Genomic DNA, 12,277 nt, shown 5'->3' with positions numbered 1-12,277 from the left:
AAGATTCTTCTTCTGCGGACTGTGGGTCCAGAAAAAAGGATGGTAGGATTACGTTTTGATTCAAATGGAATCCCGAAACCACCTTAGGTAGAAAGGACCTGTTGGGACACATGACCACCCGGTCCTTATGAATAATTAGATACGGCTCCTTGCTGGAAAGAGCTGCTAGCTCTGATACTCTTCTAGCCATAGATATGGCTACCAAGAAGACCAATTTTTTAGTCAGGAGAACTAATGAAGCCAGATGCAAAGGCTCAAATGGTTGCCCCTGCAAAGCCAAGAGAACCAAATTCAGATCCTATGGGCATACCGGAGGTTTGACTGATGGTCTTACCCGCATGGCCCCCTGGATGAAAGCCCGCACCAGGGAATGTGATGCAAGTGGCTTCTGAAAAAACACTGACAGGGCCGAAATCTGCACCTTGATAGTGCTTATGGCCAAATTCATTTCTAGGCCTGACTGGAGAAAGGCCAAGATCCTGCTAATGACATACTTTCTAGGATGCCATTTGCTGAGTTCACACCAGGAAACATATGCCCTCCAGATTTTATAATAAATAAGCCTGGAGGCCGGCTTTCTGGCATTGACCAGAGTAGAAAGGACTGGCTCAGAAAGGCCACGGTCTCTCAGAATGTGGGTCTCAGCAGCCAAACCGTCAAATTTAGACTGCGTAAAGCAGGATGGTAAATTGGACCCTGTGAGAGCAGATCTGGCCGGAGAGGGAGGATCCATGGCCTGCCTACTGCCAACTTCATGATCTCTGCGTACCACGGTCGCCTGGGCCAAGCCAAAAGGACCGATTTCGTCTCCCTCTTGACTCTTCTCAGGAACCGCGACAGAAGCGGGCTCGGGGGGAAGGCATAGATCAGATTGTACTGATCCCAGGGAACTGTCAGAGCATCTGACCCCTGAGCAAGTGTATCTCTTGTCCTTGACACAAAATTGTCCAGTTTCTTGTTGAACCTGGATGCAAACAGATCTACGTCTGGAGTACCCCACCTGTGACATATGTTCCGAAACACGTCGGGGTGCAGAGCCCATTCTCCTGGGCACAACTGCTGGCGGCTCAGAAAATCCACCTGCCAATTTTCCACTCCTGGAATGAAGACTGCAGAAAGACACGGAACATGCTTTTCTGCCCAGACAAGTATGCGATTCACCTCTTTTTGGGCCACCAGACTCCTGGTACCGCCCTGGTGATTGATATAAGCCACTGATGTGGCATTGTCGGACTGAACCCAAACAGGGAGACCTCGTAGTCTGTAAGACCATTTTATGAGAGCCATATAAACTGCCCGGATCTCCAGGACATTTATGGGCAATAGCTTCCTCATTGCAGACCATTTCCCCTGCGAGCACGTCTCCTCCAACACTGCTCCCCAGCCTGTCAGGCTGGCATCTGTCGTGATAATTTTCCATGGAAGAGGAAGAAAAGTTTTGCCCTTCAGCAAATTCTTGGTTTGTAACCACCAGATGAGACTCCTGCGTGTCCCTGGGCATAGACGCATAGGAAGATCCAAGGATTTGGGCTTCCTGTTCCAAGCCGAAAGGATGCATCTTTTCAGAGGCCTTGAGTGGAACTGGGCGAATGGGACGGCCTCGAAGGAGGCGACCATTTTCCCTTACAGTCTTATGCACAATCGAATGGGGGAAGATCTCCTGCCCAGAATTAGGCACACCAGATCCCCAATGGCCAAGGCCTTTGGCCTTGGAAGAAACACCTTGCCCTGAGCGGTGTCGATGATCATACCCAGGTATTCCTACCTGGTGGCAGGCTGTAGGGACAACTTTTCTAGGTTTATGATCCAGCCTAGGCGTTCCAGGTGTTCTAGCGTTCTGGTGACGCTGTGGTTCAGGAACGCTACTGTTTTCTCGATGAGAAGCAAATCGTCTAGATAAGCCATGACGGCTATACCCTGAGCTCTTAGGTTTGCCAAGAGAGAGTCCAGAATCTTTGTGAAGACTCGAGGGGCCGTAGAAACCCCGAACGGCAAGGCCTCAAATTGAAAATGGCGCCGCTCTCCCGCGAACCTTAGACATTTTTGGTGTGCAGGAAAAATTGGCACATGGAGATATGCATCCTTGATGTCTATTGATGCCATAAACTCTCCCCCTTGCAGGGAGGAGACCACAGTGCAGATTGACTGCATTCGGAAGGACCGGATGCGTAAAAACCGGTTCAGATCCTTCAGATCTAGGATAGGTCTGACACTTCCATTTGGCTTTGGAACGGTGAAGAGATTTGAGTAAAACTCTGAACCCCTGGGGGGCGTGGCCTGGAGCGGCATGAGATAGGACGCATGTGAGCTGAGCTCCGCCGGCCATACATCCTGAATACCTATCCTGAGACACAGATCGCCTTTTTTTCCTCCGTTTTAACCACACCGCTGACCGGACAACCGTGGGGCACATGTCGCAGACGAAGCGGAACAGTGCAGCGGCCGCCAAACTGTCACAATACCGGCATGAAGGACCAGGCCCCGCAGACCAAGATGGCGCCGCCATGCAGGGGGAGGAGGACACGCGGAGCGCAGATACGAACAGGCTCCTCGATGCCATTACGGCCTGCCAGGAAGCGGTAACGAACTGCCAGACTAACCTCACAGCCAGGATTGAGGAGGTAAAGGTAGATATATCGCTGGTTCGGCAAGACTTTCAGAAGCTTAGGGAGAGGGTCACTGCAGCTGAAACCCACCTGAGTAATGTAGAGGACTCCCTCCCCCCTTCAGATCTCCTCAGAGGCCATGCAGCACCAAGTACATCAAATCCTTCAGAAGCAGGATGACATTGAGAACAGAATTCGCAGATGTAACCTGCGTTTCATAGGCCTGCCAGAGGGGGTGGAGGGCAGAGACCCCCCAACTTATTTGGAAAAGTTACTTGTGGACACCTATGGCAGGGACTCATTCTCCCCCATGTTTGCAGTGGAACGCGCACATAGGTTGTCAGGCAAGCCTCCCCCCCCGGGGGCGCCCCCCCGTACTTTTATTGCCAAATTCCTGAATTTTAGGGACAGAGACACCCTTCTACGGCTTAGCAGGGAAAAGGGGAATATTCCTTTTGAAAACAAAACCGTGGCAGTTTTCCCTGATTTCTCCTCTGAAGTTCAGAAAAAACGCAAAAGTTTTATGGAAGTGAAGAGACGCCTGCGCATCAAGAATATAAAGTATGCCATGTTGTTTCCTGCTCGTCTGCGTGTGGAAGGCAGGGACCGGGCACACTTCTTTGAGGATCCTGAAACAGTGCTGTCGTGGCTTGAGCGTCGGGATGCGGACAGATGAGTATATGTGCAAAGATGACAATGCCCCTTTTTTTTTTTTCCACTTACACACTTCCTACTGTACCAGTTTCCCTGGATTGGGGCCGTGTTTATACACCTTTTCACTGACCATGCCATGGCCTGTCAGTTCTTCCTACTAGGCACACTACTCTCAGACCTAAACTGTTGTGCTGTTGACTGTCTCCGTTTTGCTTCATGTGACTTAACATTCTCATTGGAATACACATATGGCTGGAGCGGGCCTGTTGTAACGGGGCACCTGTCCACCTGGACCCACTTTGCACCGGATCATACTCCTACCTGAGAGACTGTGGACAGGTTCCCCTGCCCCGTCTGCGCTGGAACTCCTTACTCTGGCCTGGTGTCTTCTGCAAACAGGCATTGGCCAAGTGTTATCTCACTGTGCGCTACAGCTACCCTCACCGGTGCCTATGTTGAAACTTTATCTTTGGTTGTTTGACTACTTATTATGGAAATGTATGCCCCCTTTTTTTTTTTCCCCCCCTTTTTTTTTCTTTCTCTTTTTCTTTTTTCTTTTTTTGTGTGTCCTCCTGGCCGGCGGAGGGGACCAAATAACCAACAAGCTCACTCTGCTCTGTGAGCGCAGTCCTATAGTGTCACATAATACAGCGAAGTTTCGCCCGAAGTTTCACTATGTGCCTCTCGGATTGGAACAACCGGCATAACATGTTGCTTTTTTCTTCTCCTGTCTATATGGGTGATTCCCAGCCGCGGGGTTGTTCCTGTCCGAGTTGGACACTGTTTATGCCCTGTTGGCGGTTTGGGGTCAATGCCCGCACTAATTGGGGTCAGTGCAGGGCGGGGAGGGGGGGTGTATGGTTTTTCTGGGGTACACAGGTTTTTGTTGTTTTTCTTTTTGAGTTTTCTTATTACTGTTTTCTATGGTACAATGTATGTCTGGTTGGAGGGGTGGGGCCTCCCTTTATTCGGGGTGGGCAGGCAGTGGCTGCTCTGTTTTTGTGGGTTGATCTGTCTCCTGGAGTCTCACCATTGATTGATAAACACCCATGGCCACACTGAAATTCCTTACCTGGAACGTGAGGGGATTGGGGGACCCTATTAAGCGGTCAGCAGTTTTTGGGCAGCTCAAAAAAATGAAGGCAGACGTGGTGGCCTTAGTGGAAACACATGCTGAGGGTCCTATGCTCAGGGCGCTTCGGCGTCCTTGGATAGGCTGGGGGTATCACTCAGTTCATACTACCCATTCCAGGGGTGTCTCCCTCCTGATAGCTAAACACACACATTTTGAACTCCAGGATTCGGTCATCGACCCCTTGGGTAGATTTGTATTTCTTAAGGCCAAACTGCATGGTGATATGTTTCTTATAATGGCTTTTTATGTGCCCCCACCATTCCAGTTTGGAGTGCTGTCTGAGGGATTTAACTATATGGCCCTTCATCCCGCTGCCTCCGTGGTGTGGCTGGGGGACTTTAATAATGTGTTAGACAGGTCCCTAGATAGGATGGCGTGCCCCACTCGGGCTACCCCGGGCCCCTCCCTGACCAGGTTTGCCAGACTTCTCCGCGATTTCCACTTGATGGACTCATGGCGCACTAGGCATCCAACTCAACGCGTTTTCACATGTTTCTCTGCTACTCATCACTCTATGTCTCGTATAGACCTCATACTCTTCTCCGCTTCTCTCCTCCCTAGACTTGATGATGTGGGCCTATACCCCAGATCGCTCTCTGACCACTGTCCCTACTGGATGACGCTCTCCCTACGGCACACTCATCCCCTAACGTCTTGGCGCCTTAATCCTTTTTGGTTAACTCTCCTCCCTGACGATGGGGACCTTGAATCGGGGTGGCGGGCTTTTTTTGAGACTAACGAGGGTTCGGCCAGACCGTATGTAGTTTGGGAAGCTTTTAAACTTCATGCTAGAATGACCTTACAGACCCAAATTAACCGGGTAAAGCGAGCTTCTGCTGCTAAGGTAGCTGAGGCGACACATACTCTACAGACGCTGGAACAGGATTTTGTACGCGACCCCTCGGCAGAAAAGGCAGATAGTATTAGACTTTGTTCCAGAACACTTGACCTATTGCTTTATGAAAAGTCCAAACAGAAATTGTTCTTTCTCAGACAGAGGTCGTTTGAGCATGGTGAGCGAGCGGGGAAACTATTGGCTTATCTAGTTCATGGTGAAGAGAGACCTCCTGTGGTGATCTCCCTCCGCTCGCCGCAGGGTGTACTTGAGACGGATCCAATACGGGTCACGCAGATGTTTCGTGACTTCTTCACCTCTCTGTACACCTCTACTGCCTCGGCTGACCCCTCCCTGATGGAATCTTTTCTAAATGGATTGCAGTTTCCTCAATTGACCGAGGCGCAGGTCTCTGAGCTGGAGGCACCCCTGACTCGGGATGAAATAGTCTCAGCAATTGCTACATTCCCACCATCCAAGGCCCCGGGCTCAGATGGCTTGCCGATAGAATTTTACTCTACTTTCATAGACTTACTGGCCCCTAGGCTTCTAGCAATTTACGAGTCCATATTTCAGAACGCCGAACTCTGGAAAGGACCCGCACCTCCCGGAATCTTATCGCCCTATCTCCCTCTTGCAGGTTGATGTTAAGATACTCGCTAAGATTCTTGCCATCCGGCTTAATAACGTAATCCTCTCGCTGATCCATATGGATCAAGCAGGATTCATGCCCGGTAGAAACACGTCGTTTAACCTCCGTAGATTGTTTATTAATCTCCAGACTCCCCATGATGACCCTGGTTCCAGGATAATAGTCGCCTTGGACACCGCCAAGGCTTTTGATTCTGTTGAGTGGAGATACCTATGGAATTGCCTGGCTCGGTTTGGTATAGGGCCTAAGTTTATTAGGTGGATCCAACTACTTTATCAAAACCCGGTGGCCAAGGTTTTGGCGAATGGCTGGCCCTCGGAGCGTTTTTCTCTGTCTAGAGGGACTAGGCAGGGGTGTCCTCTGTCGCCCTTGCTGTATGCTTTGGCGGCGGAGCCACTCGCTATCGCAATTCGTGAACACGTAGGCATTGTGGGTTTGGGTAGGGGTGGAATAGTGGAGAAGATTAGCACTTATGCGGATGATACCCTATTGTACCTGAATGATTCGACTCAATCACTCCCCCTTGCTTTGACACTGATAGAAGACTTCGGTAAGTTTTCCGGTCTTAAAATTAACTGGGACAAGTCACAGATTTTGCCCCTGGACAGTTTCCCGCCCCCTAGGGACAGTGCTCTGCTCCCTTTGCAGAGGGTAGACACGGTTAAATATCTTGGCGTCCTGACTTCCAGATCCCCGTCTGACTACATTAAACTTAATATAACTCCTTTGATTGACCTGATTAAACAAAAAACGCAGCTTTGGGCGCGCCTTCCCCTGGGGGTTATGGGGCGTACAAATCTGATCAAGATGATTCTCCTTCCTAAAATTTTATATGTGCTTTGGCACTCCCCCGTCTACCTGGTTCTTAAACATTTTAAGGTGATAGAGGCCCTCTTAAAACCCTTTGTGTGGGGTAACAGTAGACACAAACTAGCATGGCAAAAATTATATCTACCCACTGACCTAGCAGGATTGGCAATGCCGGACTTTAATGTCTATTATATAGCTTCTCAGTTGTCGCAAATGTTCCATATTGATAAAACGGATAAAGACAGGTTTTTGCGCTTTTTGTGCCCGTCCTGGATCGGGCCTACCTTAGACCCGATGGTGGCGATAGTTGGGGGGCCGGAGAGGGGAGGAGGGAGGGAGTCTGCCACATCTCTTCTTTACCATTACAGGAGGGTGTGGCGCATTGCCTCTCTTAAGCTGAGCCTCCCACCCCTGCATGAGTACACCCCCATTTGGTATAATTGGTGCCTCCCAGAATTCAGACGGATTGTGGATAGCGGATCATGGTGCGGGAAGGGCATATTTTACATGTCTCACATACTTACTAATGGCAAGCTGAAATCCTTCTCCGCTTTACAGGCGGAATATGGGCTCCCGAACCACTTTTATTATAGATATCTGCAGATTCAGCACGCCTACCGTGCCCAATTCCCTACAGGTGACCCATCTGTACCCCCCAATCCACTGATGGCGGCAGTTAAAAACCCAGATCCCAAAAAATTAATTTCACAGTTTTATGCTATGTTATCACTCCCTTCCATGACTGTAGCTGCCTTCTCTCTTAAAAATAGGTGGGTGGGGGAACTGGGGCCTATTACTGATGATGAATGGAGTGATGCGCTCGATACTTGTAAATTAGCATCGCCCAGACTCTCTGACCGGTTAACTCAAATTTTTATTACGCACAAAGCGTATCTCACGCCGCTCACGGTCTCCAGGTACAGGCGCGAGTGCCCTGGCACCTGCCCTATGTGTGCATGTGCGTCTGGTACCTTTTTTCATCTTCTCTGGGAGTGTCCTAAGATTCAGGCGTACTGGTCCCAGGTGGTGAGGTTTCTACATGATACGATGGGTTCCCCAGCCGTACTTCAGCCAAAGCTGTGCCTGTTGGGTATTTTCCCGGACACGGCTTTGAACAAATACACTAAAATATTTTTACATGAAACCCTATTTTCTGCTCGAAAAATGATTGCTAGAGTCTGGATGAGACCTGACCCTCCAACGATTTCCCAATGGCTTGGTGACATCAACGGTGTCTTGCCTTTTAAGAAGCTTATATACCTGCACAGGGGATGCCCTTCCAAATATGAGAAGATCTGGGACAGGTGGTTTAAAAACCCTGCTACATGTATAACTTAATCTGCCCCCTGCGGAGCACTGTTAGCTACTGCAGATAGGATTTAGTAGGAGAGCTGGGTATGGGCGAATGGGGACGGGAAGGGGAGGGGTGGGTGGATTTCTAGGGGAGATGATCTGAATCCGGTAACCATTGTATACCATGTACTGACTTGTAGACCTATGTGAAACATGTACATTCATTGTATGTGACGATTGCATCTGTGAATATCATGTGATTTGATGGAGACCGTATTGGTCCTTTTTTTTTGTATGTACCATACCTTGTTTATTTTTTTTTTTTTTACAAACAGCATGGTGGTTTATTGAGAATACAAGAAGAACAAAAAGATAATATGCAGACATTGGTCAGTACAATGATCATGACAGTGGGATAGTAGGAATATGTGCAGTGTGTGCGGCAGGGGGGACGCGCAGGTCCCAAGCACATCAAAATGAGCAATGAACTAAAAGAAATAAAATATAAAACCAAAATAGTGCAAACATAAATAGCCATGAGACCCAGTCCAGAAGGCGAATTCCAGGAGACACTTCAGCAGGGGATCACAAATAGCAGCATTGTGAAATCATTATTGCCCCCCCAGGCCAAGTACACAGGAGCACCCATCCCTATAAGGGAGGCTCATCACAGGTAGCAGCCTCATTCAACCATACATCCCAGACTTTAGCATATTTAGCATGACAGCCCCTATGGGCATACAGTTCTTTCTTGTATGGGAGTACCTGATTAATCGCAGCCACCCATTCCTGAAACGTGGGGGGCTGGACTTGTAGCCACCTTCTCGCCACCAGTAGCCTAGCCAGAAGCAAAGACTCATGTAAAAAGATCTTGTGGTACTTGTCCGAGTCCGGATCAGGGAAAATTCCCAAAAGGCACTGCTTGGGGCACAGCGTCAAAGGAGACCCCATTTTATCATGGATAAATCCAACAATTTGGGACCAGAAACACTGGATCACCGGGCAAGACCACAAGATATGAAAAAAAGTGCTTTGTAAACTACCACACCTGGGGCAGAGGGGACTGTACTCTGGTTTATATTTAGCAATGCGTGCCGGTGTCAAATAGGTTCTATGTAAGATATTGAGGTGAGTGAAGCGATCCGAGAGTTTAGGCGAGACCTTTTTTCCAGCATCCAGGGCTTCCTCCCACTCATCATCCTCAAGTTCTCCAACATCCTCCAACCATCTCCCCCTAAGGGCCTCTGTCATAACAATCGCTGGGGGTCTGATCAAAAGGTTGTATATACTAGAAATCAATTTACGTGGATCTTGCCCCAAGAGCACGTCCACCACCGCCAGGCTGCCCACCCCAGGCGAAGATTGCCCGAATTGTGTCTGGAGAGCATGGCGAAGCTGGAGGTACCTGTAGAGCATTGAATTCGGGAGTGCAAACTCCTCCTTGAGCTCCTGAAACGATTTCAAGACCCGACCTCGATATAAATCGGAAAGGAATCTAATTCCATGTATGAGCCAAATCGAGTATCCCGGGAGTAGACGCAGTTCGTCCAAACCGGGGTTATCCCAAAGCGGGGTGTGGGAGTGGGTCTCAGGAAAAGCTAGCTTCCTACCAACCACCTCCCAGACCCTGCAATATGCATAAAGGAGTCCCCTGCGGTTCCCCCGAAATGCCGCTGAGGCGCAGGCTCTAAATATCACCTGGAAGGGATGGGTAATGGAGTATCCACGCCTGGGGCAAAGAAGTGTTAAGTACTTATCCCTGTCCTGTTTATCTAGGTGGTAAAAGTGGGACACCTGGGCCGCCAGGTAGTACAAGGCAAAGTCCGGCAGGGCCGCCCCCCCCAGATCCCCAGGGCACTTCAATGCTTGCCACGATAATTTATGTCGCTGTGAGCCCCAAATAAAGGAATTGAGTAGGGCTTCTATGGATTTAAACAGTCGCAGAGGTAAATAAACAGGGGAGTGCCAAAACACATATAAAAACCCGGGTAGAATAATCATTTTTACAAGGTTTATTCGCCCCAGAACGCCCAGAGGGAGCTTGGCCCACGCCTTGATTCTAACCTTAAGGGATGCCACCAGGGGATCTATATTTAGCCTGGTGTAATCCTCAGGGGTTCTAGTGACATAAATACCTAAATATTTTATCTTACTCACCCTCAGGAGGGGAGCGGATGCCTCCTCCTCGGAGGGGACCCCCAGATCCATGGGCAAAATTTGGGATTTCTCCCAGTTGATCTTGAGCCCTGAGTATGCTCCAAATAGTTGGATCGTTTCAAGAGCTGCCCGGAGGGAGGGGCCTGTATCCGCCAGATACAGCAACATATCATCTGCATACAGGCTAATCCTCTCCTCCAGGCTGCCACATTTAAGCCCCCTAATACCAGAGTGTCCCCTGAGAGCCGCCGCGAGCGGTTCCACCGCTATGGCATACAACAATGGGGACAAGGGGCAGCCCTGTCTGGTACCCCGAGAAAGAGGGAAAGGGGACGACACCCGCCCATTAACCAAGATCCTGGCACAAGGGCCGCTGTACAGAAGGCGTATCCATTTAATAAAGCGAGGTCCGAAGCCAAGGCGCCGAAGACAGCTCCACAAATACCTCCACTCCACTGAATCGAATGCCTTGGCTGCGTCCAGAGACACCACCGCTCTAGTTCCTATCAGATCATGGTCCGCTTGCAGATTCATGTGCAGCCGGCGCAAATTGTAAGCCGTGTTTTTGGATGGCATAAACCCCGTCTGGTCGGGATGGATCAGATCTAGGATAACCGCGTTCAGACGGGTAGCCAGGACCTTGGCCAGGATCTTGATGTCCAACTGGAGTAAGGAAATGGGCCGATAAGACTCGGGGAGCTCCAAGTCTTTCCCGGGCTTGGGGATTAGAACTATATAAGCCTCACACATTGAGGGGGGGAGAGATTCTGACTCGAATATATGAGAGAATAATTCTTGCAACCTAGGGGTCAGGGTATCAGCATAATGTTTTTTTTGTTTAATTTGTGTTTATTAGAGAATAAAGCATAAGAAAACAGTGACATACAGTGTAAGGTCAGCAATATACCATACAAAGTGAGTAACATCAGGGTTACAAAAGATACATGTGACGGAACCTATAACTATAACTTGCCAACCACACACTTCAACTAGGGAGCATCTAAATACCAGCGAAGCACACCCAATATGCATAACGGAAGTGCTCTCCAACCCAAGCGCTTGGGTAGCAATTATAACAATCCCGCAACCCTTGATAGACCAACCATCGTGTTTTGAACCAAGTCACTGAAGAAAAAGAAAGAGATGAAAGAAAGAGCAGAAGACAAAGAGAGAGTATAGTCTGAGAAATTAAGGAGAGGGGGGGATGAAGAAAGAAAAAAAGAGGAGAAAAAGGAGGGGAGACAAAGAGGGGGAAGGAAAGACGAGGGGAGCTGCCTGGTCCTGTCTCGAGCCAAAAAATAAATAACACTCAAGAAAATAAAAAATAAGAAAGAATAACATCCGAACCTAAGGGTTCACCCAGGGTGCGCCATTATTTGCACATAATCTGATGAGTACTTAAAGGCTACCCAGCAGGCCCAAATCCGTTTCCCCAAGTCCGCTTTTCCTCGGAGGGAGTAGGTAAGATCTTCCAGATGATACGTACGATCCACTTCCAATAGCCATTGGCGAAGGGATGGGATCGTGGATTGCTTCCACTGACGTGGAATAAGCGCTTTTGCAGCGTTAAGCAGATGAGGGGTCACAGACTTCTTATAGGCCCCTGCTGGGGAGCCTGTGCAGTGAAATAGTATTACCCAGGGATCATTCGGAACCTCATACCCTAAAATAACCTTCAGCCAGTGTAGAACCGCTACCCAATACGGTCTGATCAGGGGACAAAACCACCAGATATGGGCGTGAGAGGCACATTCCCCACAACCTCTCCAGCAGAGAGGTGACGTTTGCGGGAAGAGTTTATGCAGGACAACCGGGGTATAATGCCATCTCGTTAACAACTTATAGTTCACCTCTGCAGCCCTTGAAGCCGTAGAAGACAAGTGGGCCATAGACAAGATAGTGAATTTTTGTGCCTCCGAGATCGTGCTGTGCAAATCATGCTCCCAATTGGCCAAGAAGGTGGGGAGACCTTTAGACGACAGAAGCTGTAGGGCGTGGTAAAAAAAGGACAAGGGCCGCTCCACCGGTTGGTCTTCTATAAAAGCAGATTCAATGGGGGTTAAATGCGAAAGAGAGCGAAGAGGTTTCGGGAGGGAATGAACAAAATCCACTAGTTGTCTGTAAGTCCATTGATC

The sequence above is a fragment of the Lithobates pipiens genome, unplaced genomic scaffold, assembly GCF_037356315.1.
Source record: "Lithobates pipiens isolate NorthernLeopardFrog02 unplaced genomic scaffold, aLitPip1_a1.2 Scaffold_13, whole genome shotgun sequence".
In the NCBI taxonomy this organism is placed as follows: domain Eukaryota; kingdom Metazoa; phylum Chordata; class Amphibia; order Anura; family Ranidae; genus Lithobates; species Lithobates pipiens.
Note: the sequence above shows the minus strand (reverse complement) of the source record.